The sequence below is a fragment of the Macaca nemestrina genome, chromosome 8, assembly GCF_043159975.1.
Source record: "Macaca nemestrina isolate mMacNem1 chromosome 8, mMacNem.hap1, whole genome shotgun sequence".
NCBI lineage: Eukaryota > Metazoa > Chordata > Mammalia > Primates > Cercopithecidae > Macaca > Macaca nemestrina.
Window position 1 is genome coordinate 133802692 of NC_092132.1, and position 19972 is coordinate 133822663.

At 39.0% G+C, this 19972-nt stretch overlaps 1 long non-coding RNA gene across 1 annotated transcript; it reads right to left on the reverse strand.

Annotated features, from left to right (window-relative positions):
- Positions 1–2557: 2557 nt before the first annotated feature.
- On the reverse strand, positions 2558–19458 carry LOC139355699 (uncharacterized). Its single transcript, XR_011606563.1, has 4 exons — positions 19348–19458; positions 12870–12935; positions 3034–3462; positions 2558–2670 (listed from the first exon to the last, which is right to left on the reverse strand). It is a non-coding gene; the product is annotated as an uncharacterized lncRNA (long non-coding RNA).
- Between the last annotated feature and the right edge of the window lie 514 nt (positions 19459–19972).

The following is a 19972-nucleotide window of genomic DNA, read 5'->3' on the forward strand; positions in this document are numbered from 1 at the left end:
TTCTCATAAGATTTCCTGCCGCATTTAGATTCATTGCGTTTATTTTCCATCTAGAGAAATTGTTTCTTGCATTTTTGAGCCATCCGGTTTCCTTGAAAGACACTGAACCGAACCCTCTGCCCCTCTTAGCTGCTGCTCCCTTCTGCAAGGGCTGTTTAGGCGACAATTACTTTAATTGGATTGTGGTGCGGGGCTGGGATTTGCACTGATGAAAACAGTCCTCTTGGGTGGAGGGGTGAATTTTCCAGCCAGAACTGGCCTGTGCCTGCTCCTTCTTTCCATAGTTCTCACAGCGCGATGTGGAAAACTGCAATTCTTTCCTCCCTAGGATGTGAGCACGTGGCCATTTTATTAGGGGGTGGATAGTGCTGCTGCAGTGAGTTCTTCAAATAGGAATATTTATTTTATTTTGCAATGGATATGTGTGTACTCTTGGGTCTCCTATCCCTCCCAAGCTTAGAGGAGTTGGATCGCAGCATGCTAAAGCCCAGAGAATCTCAGAGAAGAGTCTGTACACCCATTCCACCAGGCCCTGGTGTGGAGGCAATCCTATGAGGAAGGTGTGCCAGCAGCTCCCCTCATACCTGCACACAGTAGTCCTCACTAACGAGATTGCTTCCCTACCTCTCATTGCAGAGAACAGGAAAGTGTTCCAGAGAAGACTCATCCCAGTATCAGCACTGCACTTGGATTGGTGACTCCAGATGCAACGTCGCATGTTGTGCAGTTTTGACACTGGTCTCCAGGCAGCTTCATGACTTTCCTTTCTCTCCTACTTTCCCAGGTCAGGTTGCAGAGGCAGAGCCCTGTCTCTCACCATCTCCTACATTCTCCCCAGGTCTGTTTTCCACAGGTCCTTCCTTCCCTCCCCCACTCCCACCTGATCCTCTCCTAGGGACTTGCCCCAGTCTCAGGGGAGGAAGCCAGAGCCGGCCCAGCCCTCCCCACCTGCCTGCTGCACTCCAGGGCACACGCAAATCTGGTTTCAATGATTCCACTGAGTGATTGCAAAGACACCGTGCAAGCACTTGAACCATCTCTCTCTTGCCAAATGCTGTTGATAGTGACAGGACAGGAAAAGGCCATCAGGCCAGAGAAGCCCAGCAGGCAGCAGTACAACTTGAGGAGCAGAGGAGACAGGAGATGAATCAGCTGCCAGAGATACTGGAGAGACAGGTGACTTTGACTTATTTATTAAGCTAAATTATTTACACTGAGGAGTCAGCTGCTCTGAGTAATTTATCTCGGGTTCCAAGTCCAAACACCACGTTGAATGGGAGTGCGTGACCCTAGCCAGTAAAAGAAGACTCAAAAGAATAAAAACATAGAGTGTGCTCAAGTGCTCAACCCTTCCTTGTCGACCTCTGTACCTCTGAGGGAAAGAGGAGACTGGTAGAGAAAGGGGCTCTGGGGGTGGTCTAATGTGCCACCCACCGCAAAGGAGGGCCACCTGGGCTGGGTGGCTGCTCTCCTACTCCTCTTTGCTGATTGGAGAGTATGACTCAGGCTGCCAGGGGCTACAAAGTCACCAGGCTAGAAGGGACGAGGAGTGGCTTCCTAAGATGTGACCAGAAGCTGCAGAGGACTCAAGTCACATCCTGCAACAATGAGGGAAGCTCCTTTCAGTATTTGTAAAACTCCTGGGTGGGATTCCCCCTCCCCACATAGGAAATTTGTAATTATCACTGGGAGGACATTTGCTATTCATCTCTTTTCAATTATTCACCAGCAGGAAAGGCCAGGAGTGCAGGGAAACCAAAGCACAAGCAGTTAGCCAGGACTTCCCCAGTGTCGGAGACCCAAGAATTTGCTGAAGGACAACATGAAGGCACCAGGTGTCCCTCCTTCCAAACTCACCCAAAGCCTCTGAGTCTACTGCCATAAAAAGCTGGCTCGGTTTCAATGGAAATCTCACCATGGGTTTGGGCTTGAACATGGAAGCGGTCATTCTACCATTGCTTCAAGATCCTTTGGGCTGGGCGCAGTGGCCCAAGTCTGTAATCCCAGCACTTTGGGAGGCCAGGGTGGGCAGATCACTAAAGGACAGGAGTTTGAGACCAGCCTCGCCAACATGGCGAAATCTCGTCTCTACTAAAAATATGAAAGTTAGCCGGGTACAGTGGCGCTTGCCTGTAATCTCAGCTGCTCGGGAGAATTACTTGAACACAGGAGGCAGAGGTTACAGTGAGCCGAGATTGTGCCACTGCACTCCAACCTGGGCAACACAGCAAGACTCCATCTCCAGGAACTAAATAAATAAATAAAATTAAAAAAAAATTATTTCAGTACTCAACTTCCTGTTAAAGAAAAAAGGAAATATGTTTCCTGGACTAAGTCCTGTGTGTTACAACAAAGTAGGGAAGGTGCCAGGCCCCAGGCCCCAGTTTTGGAACTGGAAAGACTGGGTTGAATTTTTGACTGTTTAGGAGCTGAATGACCTGAGGCTGGTATGGCCTCCATGTCTACATCAACATAATGGTGATGACAATGTGTACCTCACTGGATTGTCTTTAGAATTAGTACGTAAAAAAGAGTCCTCACATGATCAGTAGTCAATATAATGGTGAAGATTACTATTGTTCATTTTTTTACTCTCTTTGTTAATATTCTTTACTGGCAGCATAGAAATTTCATAAAGATTTTTTGTGAGTATCTGGCAGTCCATACCACCTAGTGGAAGAAAGAAACACTTTTAATTCCAGAAAAGCATGAATTTCTGCAATGGTTCCTATTTCTTCCATACTCCTCACAAGGATCTATCTAATACAGCACCTGCTCTCTCCCTGGTGTTGCATCAAAATTATGCTTGTGAGATACATGGTATTACCCAGATTTTATGGTTGAGGAAATTCAGATGCAGAAAGTCTTAGAGTGCAAAACACTGAGCAATGATAGCTTTTGTTGTTAAGCCATGAAGATTATGCCATGGAATCTCAGAAAGGTGAGTGTGAAGGTCATTTCTGAGTAGTGGGAATGGACTTTCACTAAGCTCTTTCCCTTCTATACTCACTCCTTGTGAAAGACCATGCTCACCAGATGGGACAGGTTCTTGTGTTCTTGTGTGGACAGTGTGGAGCTGGTGTCTACCCAGAGAGTCGGATGAACCAGCCCACAGGGTGGCTGAGCCTATGGCATAGGCTCACCTGACAGGACCTGAGAAGGAAATCAATGTCCCATTAAAATAACTCAAGGAGTTTTTAATATAAAGACTATTTACAAAGGTGTGGGCACGATTTAGGAAAATCACTACAGATAGCCAGCCCCTCAAAGGGAGAGTTCTCACAGCCCCACCAGGCCTGAAGCAGCCAGGGAAGGATGCCATTCCTGGAACCTGGAAAATGCTGTATCTGGCAGGACATGAGAGGGATGGAGTCACCCACAGCCAACGCACAGGAAGGGAACTGGAGTAGGAAACGCACCTTCCTCTTTCTCTCTTCTCGCCTTCTTTAGCTTGAAATCACCCTGAAAATAAGGAAACCACTAATGAAGGTCTCTGTCCCTGGGTACAAAGAAGGTAAAAAGTGGAGAATGGATCAGGAGACGCCTGCAGAAGGCACCCTACATACTAGTTGACTGTGTTAACTCACTACATACACAATGGAAAGCCAAATGGATTTTCATAAACATCACCCAGTGCAGGGCAACTGATTCAAGGTCTCTAGCCTCTCATGTACCTCAGTGAATGGATCAGTTATTCCTCTGACATTTCTTCTAAAGCTCAGACACTGGAAATTAAGTTAACAAATTGGACCTCTAGCAGTGAAACCCCAATGGCCTCTTGTTCAGTGCTCAATCCACTCAAATCGTCAATGCCTCCAACAACACATTTTTGTACTTTTCTCCTGGGGACTTGTGTTGGTAAAATCTCAGAACAGCTGGTCAATTCAGTGGAGTAAGACGCCTCAGCAGCAACCTGTCAATTTTTGGACAGCCAACTGATTTGATTTTCACTCTTCAATCATTTGCTTGGGGCATGGTATGCTGTCAATTAACACCTTATGTCTGCTCTTCATTCTGGATCCTACACCTAATATCTCACCGAGGCTCAACTCCCCAAGTCTGGCTGGGTTCAGTCCTAGCCTAATTCTGGCTAATGCTGCAGTACAATGGGAACCTTGTCTGCACCCACTAGTGAGATTTAGGATGAAACTTCTGCCTTGCTCCTTAACTTCTTTTGCTTGACAGCCAGATTTATGTCTTCAATATCAACCCTTGAGAACGAGATTGTCTAAGTACACAACTTTCTTTTTATTCTCCATCTTCATATACTGTTATCCGAGTCAAGGGGGCAAGTCTTTTGCTTTGATCTTTACCCTTACTCATTGATTCATTCAGTATGTATGAGAACCTATTCTGTGGGTCACTCCATCCTGCTTAGTCACTTTGCTTGGTAGTCTAGGTTATCCTTCTAGGAATGGAATTCAGTATAACCCTTGCCTCCCACTTATCAGTCTATTGCCCTTGAGTAAACATTTCTTGGGGGCTGACTGCCTGTCAATCTTCCAGTCTTCCAGGTATAAACAGATGCCTAGCCACTTGAAGCTATACTTTCTTAGCTAAGTGGAAGCCACTTTCTGCCTGTCTTACAACTGCCTTTATCACTTACTTCCCAACTCAGCTGACCCTTAGGATCACCATTTACAGATGGGCACATCCAGGTCTACAGTCCCACTTTCTCCTGGTTGTGATGTTTGGCCCTAGCCCTCATCCCTTATGCATGACAGGGAGCCCTAGAGTAGTTCCCTATTTCATAGTCAAAGACTTTTAGGACATTTCTATGAAGACTTGCCTGATCCCCTTCGATTAAAAAAAAATTTGCTATTTTGCTTTACCAACCTCCAGAAAGGTACTGTCTGTACTTTTTATGTTTCTTTCTCTTCCATAATCTCTGTGAGGGCAGAGCCAAATTGTGTTCATAGCACTTAGCAAACAATGGATGAGTGTATTAGACTGAATGACTGTCTGCCCTGGTGACTGTTGGTCAGTGGGAACATGTGAGACAGCAAAGACATTGTCCAAGTCTTTAGGGGTTTATAGTCACTGACACAATGGTCAAGTAGAGACATGGACATGAATGTGCTCCACTAGACTGCATGTTAAAGATAAGTAAATGCTAAGTGAAGGCACAAGTAAAGAACCGAAGATCCTAGAAGAAGAAACCATTCTGTGTTCAGAAGACACAGGGAAGAGAAGGATTCCTGGAAGAAGACCAGCACACACTCTTCTCTGTTGTTCTAAAGAAGAACAATGTGTGCCCTTTGGAGGTCCCAGTAGCTCTTGGGATCTTGAGCTGCATTGGTCATTGAATTTTCCCATTCTTTGGCAAAGTTGGTATGAAGTTGCACAAATAGATGTATTCTAAGTGAATCAATGTTTTTATCAGGTTGTACCATGTTGCTTTCACCATACTTTCTATACTTTCCTTCCCAAGGCAACCAGTACAAGTGGGTCTGACTTCTCACTATGAGTTCAGATAAATTATTTGCTTGTATATCAGAGATTACCCAGGGAGAGAGAAAACCGAAGGAATGACTCAATAATGTTAGAATTCAGACATGGTGTAATCTGATTGGTACAGCAGGTTCTTATTTTGGAATACAGGTGTTTCTCTCAGCCACTCAGATAACACTAGGGGGAGAATGTGTATAATTGTGCCTTTGTGGAGGGGGGTCCATTTAATGTCAGCAGTCATGTAGCTTTGATTCTTATTTGCCTTCACTAATCCTGGAAATAACCTACACACACACTTTCCCTGTTCAGAAACGGAAGATCACTTTCCCCTTTTGCTCACAAGACAGATGTGAGAAGGGGGAAGAGTCCTCAGCATATTAAGAGAACGGCTACACTTTCAATATTGGGGAGGGGCATCCACTTGAAGGCTCAGCGCCCAGCGCTCACCATGCTCAGAGAATGACTCAGAGTTTACATTTTTATAGAACAGCCATTTCCACTTACCTAAAACGATCTGCATCTAATAATAACAGAGCTGGTTGAGTTGCTGTTCACATCACCCACAGACCATCTTGGAGATTCCTATTTTAAACTCTTTGGCACATCCTACCCAAACACGAAGGAAAATGCCACCCGTTTCCAACAGCTCATTATCTAGAGAATAGGATGTTTCCACTGAAGACTCAAGAACTCTCAAAATTATGGCTCTTGTCTAGTGAAGGGATTCTGAGATTTTCCATAAGCTCAAGTCTTATCTTCTCCACTGAGCTTTCTCTGACCACTCTAATTCCATTGATACTTAGCTTCATAAAATTAATTTTCTGCAGAATACAGTTGACAACCATGAACTGCTTTGAGGCTTTGCACATAATGGTGTAGTCTTATTTAGTTTTTATTATGAAATATAACTTTTCATTGGTTGGTCTTTCCTCCAATGTTTTCATAAATCTTTGAGACCAGGAACTGTGCTTCAGTATGTAAATCTTTAAATACTACATAGCTGCATATATCACATTTTACTTAATAAATATTTAGGCAAAATAAGAATATAGGCAGATGTCTGTCCAGTCGGGTTAGAAGCACATCTCTATCTTTTCATTGAACCAGAATTTCACCTTTGTGTTCCATTACAGTATTTCACTGTTTTAACATACTGCCTGGTAGAGTGGGTGACCAATAAGCACTTAGCAGGTCACTAAATATAGGAGAGGACTCAGAATTAAATGATTGGTTTTTTTCCTAACTTCACCCTCAAACAAAAGTAAAACAAAAATCAATTTGCCTCTAGAATTCATAGACTAGGGAAAAGATTCTGAAGGTGCTACTTTTTGTATTCTTCACAAGCAGGAATATCCTTCACAATACCCTGAAATCAATAATCGGATGCTCATCACTTTTCAGAGCAGTTCTGTCTATCTAGAGACTCCCTAACTATTAGAAACATCTTCCTATGTACATGCTATTCCTGTGTAATAGGATGTCACCTGACAATTGCTGACCAGAGCCCAAAACTAAAGACAGAAAAGAGGAGTCTGCTTTGAATGTACTGGAAGGAACCTATAACAGTGGGGCCAGCGACTACCCTCTGAGCTAGTCATGAAGCGGTAGCAGAAGGAGCCTCACAGCTGCCCTCCCTGGTCACAAATTCTACATTCCTCCCCACAACCCCTTCTCAATCTACAGAAGCAGAGGCCAGGGAAGGAAGTTGAAGATAACATCAAAATTGTGTGCTCTTGCACTCATTTTCAGCTACCTACCAAAGTAAGGAGTTTCCAAGAGATTTAGTGTAGCCATTAGGAGGCCTGGAATAATGGGCACCAAGCTCTCATTCCCAAACTGAATGTGTGTCAAGGGTGATGTAAGGTTTTTTTTGTTTGTTTGTTTGTTTGTTTTTTAAAGAAAGAGTCTCACCCTGTCACCCTGGCTGGAATGCAATGGCTCATTCTCGGCTCACTGCAACCTCCGACTTCCAGCTTCAAGCCATTCTCATACCTCAGCCTCCTGAGTAGCTGGGATTACAGGGGTGCATCACCACACCTGGCTAATTTTTGTATTTTTAGTAGAAACGGGGTTTCACCATGTCGGCCAGGCTGGTCTTGAACACCTGACCTCAGATGATCTGCCTGCCTTGGCCTCCCAAAGTGCTGGGATTACAGATGTGAGCCGGCCTTTTAAGAATTTTTCTTACTGTAATTCTTATATACATATAATATTTGCCATTTTAACTATATGTAAGCGTATAGGTCTGTGGCATTAAGTACATTCACATTGTTGTGCAACTAGCATCACCATCCAGATCCAGAAACTTTCCATTTTTCCCAACTGAAACTGTGTTCCTATTAAATACTAACTCCCCATTCCCCCTCCCTCAGCATCTTTTCTTAAATGATTTTACTCTTGTGGTTAAAACATACAACATAAAAATCGACCTTTTACGTCCATAGTACAGTATTGTCAACAATATGCACATTGATGTGCAGCATATCTCTGTAACTTTTTAATCTTTCATGACTCGAACTTTATATTCATTGAAAAGCAACTCCCCATTTTCTCCTGCTTCAGTCCCTACCCACAGTCACCAGTCTACTTTCTGTTTCCCTGAGTTTCACTGCTTTAGATAATACCTCATATAAGTGGAATGATTTGGTATTTGTCTTTCTGTGACTGGCTTATTTCACTTTGCATAATGTCCTCAAGATTAATCCATGTTGTAGCATAGGACAAAATTTTATTTTTTAAGACTGAATAATATTTCATTGTGTGCATGTCATGTTTGTTTTTTCCACACATCTACCAGTGGACTTTTACACTGTGTCTACCTCTTGGCCATTGTGAATAATGCCGCAATAAACATAGGAGTGTAAATATCTCTTCAAGATCCTAATTTTAACTATTTTTGCTAAATACCCATGAGAAGGGTTGCTGCATCATATGGTAGCACTATTTTGAATTTTTTGAGAAACTTCCATACTGTTTCCATAGTAGCTGCACCATTTTCCACTGCCACCAACAGTGCACAAGGATTCCAATTTATTCACATTCTCGCCAACACTTTAGTTATTTTCTGTTTTATTGTTGTTGTTGGTTTGTTTGTTTTTTGAGACGGAGTCTTGCTTTGTTGCTGAGATTACAGACGTGTGCCACCACACCCAGCATATTTTTGTGTTTTTAATGGAGACGGGGTTTCACCATGTTGGCCAGGGTGGTCTTGAACTCCTGACCTTGTGATCTGCCTGCCTCAACCTCCCAAAGTGCTGGGATTACAAGCGTGAGCCACCCCACCCAGCCCCGTTTTTTTTTTTTTTTTTTTAATTATACTTTAAGTTCTAGGGTACATGTGCACAACGTGCAGGTTTGTTACATATGTATACATGTGCCATGCTGGTGTGCTGCACCCATTAACTTGTCATTTACATTAGGTATATATCCTAATGCTATCAATAATAGCCATCCTAGCTGGTCCAAAGTGCTATCTCATGGTTTTGATTTACATTTCCCTAACAATTAGTGTTGTTGAGCATCCTTTTATATACCTGTTAGCTATCTGTATCTGCTTTGGAGAAATATCTGTTCAAGTCCTTTGCCCATTTCTAAAATCTGATTATTTGGGACTTTTTTTTTTTTTTTTTTTTTTTTTTTTTTTTTTTTTTTTTTGCTATTCACCTGTAGGAATTCCTTATACATTTTGGATATTAATCCCTTATGAGATGGTTTGCAAATATTTCCTCTCATTCTGTAGATTGCCTTTTCAATCCGTCAATAATTACCTTTCCTGTTCAGAAGCTTTTTAGTTTGATATAGTCTCATTTGTTTATATTTGCTTTTTCTGTCTGTGCTTTTGGTGTCAAGTTTAAGAGAAACTTAAGCTTTTGTGAAAACTGGACATGAGTACTTTAAGTTTCAGATGTATGTGAATATGAATATAGAGATGGTGTCAGATTATTTCCTAGGCATTTTTGAAGGCAAATAGCTTACTGAAGTAATCTAACACAGGAGGCTGAGTAGAGACCACCAGTGGAGTCTCTAAAGAAAAAGCTAAGGCAACTGCTACCCCAAGAGCAACTGAGCAGTTTCAGAGCCTCCACATGAAAAAGCACTCAGGTAGAACAGGAAGCAGATGTACTTTAACAAGAGGGAGATTTGGGGCATGATCTGATGCTCCCAGGAAACTTGACTGCTCCTGTCTGAGGGATCCACAGTTACTGAGGAGGGCAAGGCAGAACCGGAGAAATCTAGGTACATGATCTACACAGAGACCACCACACCATGCATGCCACAAGCAGCAGAAGAACCAGACAAGCTAGGGAGGGGCATGAGGTTAAGACCACCCCTTCCAATATATCCTATCCCCTTCTGCCAGGCTTCAACAACAAAAAAACAACCTGGAGAGGGAGAGAGAATAATAAAAGAACAAACCATGCCCTGGCCTCTGAAGGTCACTTGAGCCAAACCTGAAACATAATGAGGTTTACATTTCACGTGAATTTTACCGAATGAAATCAACAGCATATGTCATTGGGATTTGGAAAAGAAATTGATTTGTTAAACGATGACTGAAGGCATTCATCAGAAAAAAAGAGAAAAAGTATTGTTCAGTATTTGTACCTGATTTTGACTATTCAGGAAACTGGCTGCATTAATATTGAGCCCAAATCACACTGTCTCTAGTTTCCACCAACTGATCCTGATCCTTCCCATTAAAGACATGATCTAAATCATCTTTCATGCAAGGGCCCTTTGGTTACCAGAGGACGGCTGATTTATCTTCTTTCAGCTGGATATCTGCCATTATTTTTTAACTGTTCACTTAGGCCATTCTTTCTAGAAATCTCACTGTTATTGTGGTTTTCCTTTGGATATTCTCCAATTTGTCAGGACCTGTTTAAAATTATGGTAACAGGGAGTGAATCTAGTATTCCTGGAGGGATCTGGCCAGAACAAAGTAGAGGAAAACTATTTTTGGCCTTGATCTGAAAGCCATACTTGCATACAAATTCTGATTAAGTTGGCTAAAAATTAACATTTGCAGATTTCTTACTTTGTGTCAGATATTATACTAAGGTCTTCTCTTGCCCTATATCATTTAGTTCTTACAAAAATGATTTTGAAGACATTCTCTTTTGGTTAAGATAGAGTAACACAAACCAGATTTATTATCCCACCTAAAATAACTAAAAAGCTGGACTATATGAAAAGACAATAGGAGTAAATATAGGACATCAAGCAATAAAAGGCAGTGTTCCCTTAGAGGCAGGAAGCAAACAAACAGAGCCATATGATTGTTCTGACTTACGGTCTAGAGAGTTCTCAAGGCAAGGCATGGGGAGGTAGAGCCCATGCAAGGCCTAATGGTCTAACTGAGTTGAGGAAGCAGAACTGGGAATCAGGCAAGGATCAGGTGGCTAAAGTTTACAGGGTAGAGATCACGAGAAGAGAGAGCCATACTTAGAACTTGAAACCTGTAGAAGACTGTTGAGCCTTCAACTAAAGTCTCATTTGCACAGGCATTCAAAGAAGATACTCTAGGCTGGGGAAAGAACCACCTGAAAAAGTTAGAAGGAACAATTCTCAGCCATCACACAGGGCCAGAAAGTGTCTAAGAGTAGAAAAATTCATAATTCACCAAGTACTGAGTAGAGTACTAAGAAGGGATTACCTCAGTAGTGGGAAAAAATTAGCCCTAGACTAAATGTATTCATGTTTTGAAAAGATCAAGTGGTTTCTGTGTAACTTAACTGTGTCTCAGAACAAAACTTGGGAATATTGTTAGGAATAAAAAATATATTCAGACAAGGTAGCTTACGCCTGTAATCCTAGCACTTTGGGAGACGCAGGCAGGTGGATCACTTCAGGCCAGGAGTTCGAGACCAGCCTGTCCAACATGGTGAAACCTCGTCTCTACTAAAATTACAAAAATTAGCCAGGCGTGGTGGCACACACCACTAGTCCCAGTTACTCAGGAGGCTGAGGCACAGGAATTGCATGAACCCAGGAGGCGGAGGTTGCAAAGCTGCAGTGAGCTGAAATCACACCACTGCACTGCAGCCTTGGTGACAGAATGAGACTTTGACTAAAAAACAAACAAACAAAAAAGGACACACATATATATAGACACACACACAATTATATGAAGCATGTAAAAAGAAAAAAATTACAACCCATAATAGGGATAAAAAGTAAGCAATTGAAACAAAACCAGAAAAGACACAAATGATCTAAATGATATAATTAGTAGGCAACTGCATCAAAACAGGTATTATAACTGTATTAATATGTTCAGGAATCTAGAAGAAAAATTGAACATATTAAGTAGAGACATGAAAGACACAAGAAAGGCCTAAACGGAAATTCCAGAGATTAAAAACTACAATGCCTCCAAAAATAAAACACACAAAAAACAAAACCAAGCAAACAAGAAATAGTGGATGGGATTTATGGCAGACTAGACATTGTAGAAGAAGAAACAAATGAACTTTAATGCATAGCAATAAACTATGCCAAATTTAATACACATAGGGGAAAAGAGATGAAATAAAGAATGAACAGAGCATCAGTGAAGCATGAGGAAACTTCAAGTAGCCAAGAGGTTCCAGAAAGAAAAACAGGGAGAAAAAAAACTATTTGAAAAAATAATGGCCAAAATTTTCCTGAATTTGATTAAAAGAAGCTCAACAAAATCCAAGCATATTAAAGATGAAGAAAGTTACACTGCAGTGTATCAGAATCAAATTGCTTAGAACCACTGATAAAGAAAAAGTCTTAAATGAGCCAAAGTAAAACAACTTGAGACATACAAAAGCACAAATAGAACAGTGACAGCAGATTTCTCAGTGGAAACAATGCAAACCAGAAGACAATGAAGCAAAATCTGTAGAGTTCAGAGGTGGGTGAGGTAGGAGAACTGGTGGCAAGGGAGTAGGCGGTGGGGGGCACAAAACAAAAACTAGCAACCTAAAAATCTGTAGCCAACAAAAATATCTCTCATATGGTGAAGGCAAACTAAAGTATTTTTCAAACATACAGAAGCTGAAAGAATTCATTAACAACAGACCTGCATTACAAGAAATGTTAAAGAAAGTCCTTCCAGCAGAAGGAAACAGTTTCAAATAGAAAAACATATCAATACAAAGGAATTAACAGCATTGGAAATGGCCAGTATTTTTTTTCTAATTTAAATCTCTTTAAGAGATAATCAATTGTTCAAAAATAACAATGTATTATAGGGTTTATAACATGCAAAAGTAAAATGTATGACAGCAATGCTACAAAGACTAAAAGGGGGAAATGGTAGGATACTGCTGTATGGTTCTTATACTATATATGAAGTGGTATAATACCACTTGAAGATTGTGATAGTTAATGATTTACATTACAGACCCTAGAGCAATCAAATAACATTAAAAAGAGTGATAACTTACAAGCCAATGGAGGAGATCCAATGAAATTATAAAAAATAGTCCAAGGGAACACAGGACAAAAGGAAACTGGAAACAAAGAACAAATAGAAAACAATTAGTGTTTTGACAGATTAGAACTCAATCATATCAATAACCACATTAAATCTAAATCTTCTATACACCCCAGTTAAGAGGCAGAGGTTTGATTTAGAAAAAGCAAAACACAACTATATGTTGCCTACAAGAAGGCAATTTGATACATAAATACACAAATTTATTACAAGTGTAAGGATGGAAAAATACAGCAATCTAATGCTAATTGGAAAAAGAAAACAAATAAACTGAATTGACTATATTACTATTAGACAACATAGATTTCAAAGCAAGATTATTTCAACCTGCTAAAGGGGTCAATTCATCAAGAGGATGCAACAATTCTAAATGTTTGCACATCTAATAACAAAGCTTCAAGATACATGAAGCAAAAACTGAGAAATAAATGCAAATTATAGCTGGAGATTTCAATATACTTCTCTTAATAATTGACCAAACAAGGAGAAAGAAAATCACTAAGGATACAAATGGCTGGAATAATAAATAATACCATTAAACAACTTGATCTAATTTCCATTCACAGACCGTTCCAGCCAACAACATTCAACAGCAATGCACAAATTCTCAAGTGCACATGGAACATTTACCAAAGTTGACCATATTCTGGGCCATAAAAGAAGTCTCAACAAACCTGAAAAGTTTTAAGTCATACAAAGTAGGATTTCTGATCACAATAAAATTAAAAGTCATTTATAGAAAAATATCTGGAAAAAAATTCAGTAAAAGACTTGTTTGCTAACTTACACACTTCCAAATAATCCTTGGATAAAAGAAGAAATAAAAAGGCAAGTTAGAAATTTTTTTAATTGAATGAAAACAAAAGCACAGTATATAATTTGTGGGATGAGACCTGCTATGGTTTGAATGATGATGTTCCTTCAAAATTCATGTTGAAATTTTATTTCAATGCAACAGTATTAGAGGTGTAGCTTTTGAGAGGTGACTAACGTGGACCACTCATGAATGGGATTAACACCCTGTAAAAGGGCTCAAGGTTAAACGGAGCATCTCTCCTGCCCCTCCACCTTCCACCATGTAAGGATACAGCAACAAGGCACTATGATGGAAACAGAGAGCAGTTATCACCAGTCACCAATTCTGTTGCCTTGATCTTGGACTTGCCAATCCCCACAATGGTAAGAAGTAAATTTTATTCTTTGTAAATTGCCCAGTCTAAGATATTTTGTTATAGCAACACAAATGGACTAAGACAAGACCCAAATGTAAAATATAAAACCATAAAACTTCCAGAAGAAAATATAAGAGAAAATATTTATAATCCTGGATTAGTCAAACATTTTTTAGATATGACAACAAAAGCATTATCCATAAAAGAAAAAAATAAATTGGACTTCAGTGGTTAAGAGGAAAGAACTATTGATATATGCAACAATATGGATAAATCTCAAAATAATTTTGTTGAGTGAAAAAGCCAGAAAAAAAGAGCACATATTACATAACTCCACTTATATAAAACTGTAGAAAATGCAAATGAATCTACAGAAAACAGATTAGGAGTTGCCTGGGGAAAAGGTGGAGGTGGGGAGGGGTGTGAGGAAGGGATGACAAAGGAGGGGATAATTGATATACTCATTATCTTAATTATGGTGATAATTTCATGGGTGCCTATGTACTTTAAAATGTATCAAATGAACACTTTTAAAAAGTGCAGGTTATTGATTTTCAATTATACATTGGTGAATTATGAATAGGTTCTTTCAGTAAAGCCATCTTACAGATGCAGAATCAGAGCCCCATGTAAGTAAGTACCATCTCCCAGGTTTTACACCTACATGTGGCTGGGCCCATATTTGAACTCAATTCTATCTGACTATAAAATTCTTCTCTAAACTATTTATTTCCACTGTAGAATGTTGCCTCAGCATTTATGAGGCCCGTATTAGCTCAACACTTGGCCAGACAAATGAGGACTTTCTCAGATGCACTGCTTTCAGGTCTGAACTCTCCCAAACAGAGCTAATGTAGCTGTGAACATATGGAGGAACGTGGAGCTCAATGTGAGCTTTTGTCAATCCTCTAGCTATATTTTATCCCTGAGTAGTATCAGCCAGTCCTGTAGCTTGCCTCATCTTCATGTGTGATAACTTTGAAATTTGTACCTTTATCCGTGAGTTCCTGGGTTGGATACCCTATGACCAAAAAATGACTACTCCTAACAACAATAAAAACAGGCTAAAAAAAAAAGTATTGACAGAACCACGGGGAATTCTTCTCTAATAATAAAGCAGATGAGTTTATAACAAGAGAAACCTGCCCAGACTTTATTTCATAAAAACACCTGGGATTGGATATGAAAACATTTTCTTATATCCTTGTCATCTTTCTCATATCTCAAAGACTTGTGTCTTCTAACTCTTGATTGGGAAAGTGATTCTTCCATCAGCAGCGTGGCTGTGCACCGGGGAGGAATGTGATCCACATATCCTGGGTGTTGGCAAACTCCAAATATAGATGGTGTGCAGCACATTTGAAAGTTACACTGAGAACAAAGTCAAAGCAACGTGTCTTGATGACTCAGAGGAAGAGCAGTACTCCATAAACATCTACTGTGGGATGAAAACACCATTTGACATTTTCGATAGAATGCAGAAAAACTGGTTTCCAAAAAAGCCAGGACAAATAATAAAAGAAGTAAAAGAAATAGAGGCAGAAGAACCAAAATGGGACAATGTATAGTGGGATGAATTGAAAACAGAAATGGGTAACACAGAGAAGAATAAGAGGAAAAGTTAAAAATAAGCAAGCAAAATTAAAATTTTTCTTTGGGATTGCAAAACTGTCACAGAAAAGAGGAAAATTAAGGAGATACATGGTGGCGAAATGCATTGTGGAATCCTGGACAGGATCCTGGAACAGAAAAAATAAAGAAATATGTAGGAAACATGAAATTTGAATAACTGGAGTTTGGTTGATAATAATGTCATATACTGTGGCAGGCAGAATGAAGTCCTCCTAGCTCCAAGATACCTGCCTCTGAATTCCTGGAATCTGTTACCTGTCTTGGCAGAAAGAACTTTGCAGATGTGGCTAAATTAAGGAGCTTGAGATAAAGAGTTAAACTGGATTATCTAGATGAGCCCTATAAAATCATAAAAGGTCTTTTTAAGAGGAGGGCGAGAAGGTCAACAGAAGGAGGAGATAAGACAACCTCTGGAAGCAGAGGTTGGAGTGATGTGTTCTGAAAAAGAAGCCTCAGGACAAGGAGTGCAGGCAGCCCATGGAAACCAGAAAAGATACTGCAGAACATGAATAAGCGTAGAAAACAACTGAGAGTCTCTCTCCGAACACCAAAGAAAAAGACATAAAAATGGTCACCAGTATGGAAGGCAAAGGACAAGTGCGTAATGTCAGGATAACTGGGATTTTGGAAGAAGAGATCAGAACAAAATAAATAGAAACAATAAAGCTATTGTGCTAGAAGAAATTATTTCTGAACTAAGGAAAAACCTGGGCTTCTAAACCCATTTTGGCATTTAAAAAAATAACAGGAATAAAAATCCTGTAAAATTCCATCCAGAAAAAAATCAGGTTACTTATAATGGGGCATCAGTCAAACTGGCTTAGGGGGTCTTCAGTACCCCCTAAGGCTGATTCTCTTTTTCATGATTGAGAAACCTGGATAGAAACACTGAGTTGTTGGAAGTATTCAAGCTAAATTACTATAATAGCATCACCCTAGAAAGATCCATACATTTATAGTAATTATTTTGACCTTTCTAACCTTCCCAATGTTTGAATTTTAGCTATTCCTTCAATTTATAAAGTGATCCTTTCAACAAATGCCTTGTTTTCTTAAGTTAGTCACAGTCATCGTCTTTCTCTTACAATCAAAATAACTTTAATTTGTACACTTCCAGAAGGTCCAAATTGCACTGGCCTCAGGAGTCTCCTCTGTAACACTGAAACCCACAAGATAACAGAGCAACTTTATAGTAATGGAAAACATGTACTATGCAACAATTTTATAGTCATTAAAATTTTCTTGGCAGATATGCAAGTGCCCAGAAAAGATGGGTTTAGTTAATGGGTGCAACCATGTAGTGTGATAAAAGGAATAAGATTTAGTGTCCAGTAGCACCACGAAGCAATACAGTTAACAGTAATTTATTGAATATTTCAAACTAACTAGAGGAGTAGATTTGGAATGTTCCCAACACAAATGATAAATCTTTCAGGTGATGAATATCTCCATTACTCAGATTGAATTATCACACATTGTATAATTGTATCCAAATATTGCATGTACTCCATAACAATGTACAACTATTATATATCCATAAAAATTAAAAATTAAAAAAGAAAAAGAAAATATAACACCCCAATATACATTTGACAGAATAATTACTTGAAGACAACTTTATTATGCTGAACAAATTAGTGCTCAAGAATGGGAAAACTATAGTGTAGAAGGAAGGATAGTCCTACAATAAGTAAAACAGAATTGTCTTAAAATTACAAGTCTGGTTCAAAAGGAACACAGGCATTAAAGTGTTTCTTGAAACAGTGAATATGTATTATAGAATTTATTAATTTGAAACTGTTAAAAGAGCTGTAGTTTTATTAATAGATTACATCACATTATAGTAACAAAATTATATTAGCAAAAACCACAAAGGTGAAAGGGGAAAAGTAAAGTAAGTTAAAATGTTGCCAAACTCTTGCCTGGAGGGTACATCAATGTAAGTCCTATTCATTTCCAAACATAGATTTGGAAAATGTTTTTGAGAAACTTCAAAGAAATCATCATAGTAACAACTTATTTATCTTCAGAAATAGTGGGCATGGAAATGAACAAGCTAAATATAGTTCATTTAACAAAAGACAATAAGGAAAGAGAAGAGACAGTAGAGAAACTTCATATGATAGGATTATAAGTGAGACTGAAATTTTAACTACGGCTCTAAAGGTAAAACGGGTTGGGTGGGGTGGCTCATGCCTGTAATCCCAGCACTTCGGGAGGCTGAGGCAGGTGGATCACAAGGTCAGGAGATCAAGACCCTCCTGGCTAACATGGTGAAACTCCGTCTCTACTAAAAATACAAAAAATTAGCCAGGTGTGGTGGGAGGCGCCTGTAGTCCCAGCTACTTGGGAGGCTGAGGCAGGAGAATTGCTTGAACCCAGGAGGTGAGGTTGCAGTGAGCAGAGATTGCATCACTGCACTGCAGCCTGGGTGCCAGAGTGAGACTCCATCTCAAAAAATAAATAAGATAAATAAAATAAAAATAAAAATAAAATAAAATAAAGGTAAAATATACTAATCTCTTCAATTCAGTGAGAGACGTGTGGATTCACCTGAGCAGTAAAGTTATATGGAATATTATAAAGACATCACTAAGACAAAACTAAACAAGACTAAATGAAACAAGAAAAATTAAAGGAAAAGAACATATTCAAGAAAAAATTTAAGTAAGAGTCATAGCTTTAATATTAGACTGAGAAAATGTCAAGGCAAAAAAAATGGAATTCCTATATATCAATACCAAATTCTTCCTATTAATGTAAAACATCTTTTGCAGTGCTTATATAACATTATAAAATTTTACCATATAATGGGAAAAAAATTCAACAAACTACTACTACAGGTGATATTCTCCAGTAACGATACCATTCTATAAATTAATTTTTAAAGTTCTTATTTAAAAATCCCAAATCACTCATAATTAAAAACTAAGAACTCCTAAATATCTCTCAGATCAAAGAAAAAACAAAATGTGAATTAGAGTGAATAACAAAGCAAATATTTGATATCAAATTCATGTGATATGGCCCAAATTGTATTAAAATTTTAAATTCTTAGCTTTAAATAATTATTTTTGTAGTTTTGAAATGATGAAAATAAATTCATTGAATGCTCAACTAAAGAAATTGGGGGAGTGACATTTTCATATGAAAATTAGGAAGAAATAATGTATCAAGTTTTCTTTTTAACTGCTGAATTTAAAAACTGTAAGTCCACTTTCACACTGCTATGAAGAAATACCTGAGACTGGATAATTTATAAAGAAAAGTAGGCTAAATGCACTCACAGTTCCACATGGCTGGGGAGGCCACACAATCATGGTGGAAGGTGGAGGAGGAGCAAAGACACATCTTACATGGCGGCAGGCAAGAGAGCTTGTGGAGGGGAACTCCCCTTTATAAAACAATCAGCTCTTGTGAGACTTATTCACTATCAAGAGAACAGCACAGGAAAGATCTGCTCCATGATTCAATTACCTCCCACCGGGTCTCTCCCACAAAACATGGGGATTATGGGAGCTACAATTCAAGATGAGATTTGGTTGGGGACACAGCCAAATCATATCAAAAACAGAAAAGGAATATATTTAGCCCATATATGCTCTTTTCCTTGTATTGTACTACCTTTTATATTATGGAAATAGTCTTGTTATGAATTCTAGTTTTCAGTTTTGTAATGTTCGCATTTTCAAAATGATGTGAGAATATGTTCTGGGAGCAAACTGTCAACTGGATATTGATAGAGTGTTGGTTGCTGGGCAGCAGTGGAGTGGGAAAGGGAAGCTTCTACAAGGAAGTGAACAATAGTGTGACCAAAAGTATCTCAGAATCTCCTGGATTCTAGGTAGTACAATGGAATACCAGTCTGGGATCTCCATATCTCATGTACCTGTTCTTACCTCTCAATCCCACCTCTGTGTTATTTGGTCTTATCAACTAAGTTTTCCGAATACAAATAATGTTGTAATAAGTAATTATTTATTGTATAATTGTTATAAAATGAATAATTATGCCTCACTTTTGTGATGTTGTGTCTTCCCCTTGCTGTTATATCCGATACTGAACTGTCTGAGCATATTGAGAATACATCCAGAGCAACAGTAAAGGAAGGGTCCCCAAAATAATTTTTTGGTGAAGAACTGGACATCTGGCATTTAAGAAAAGTTATTAAAATACTCATTAGATTTTTGCTATACTACCTTACACTTATTTTACAGTTTAATGTTGACTTCGTTGAATTACATAAGTG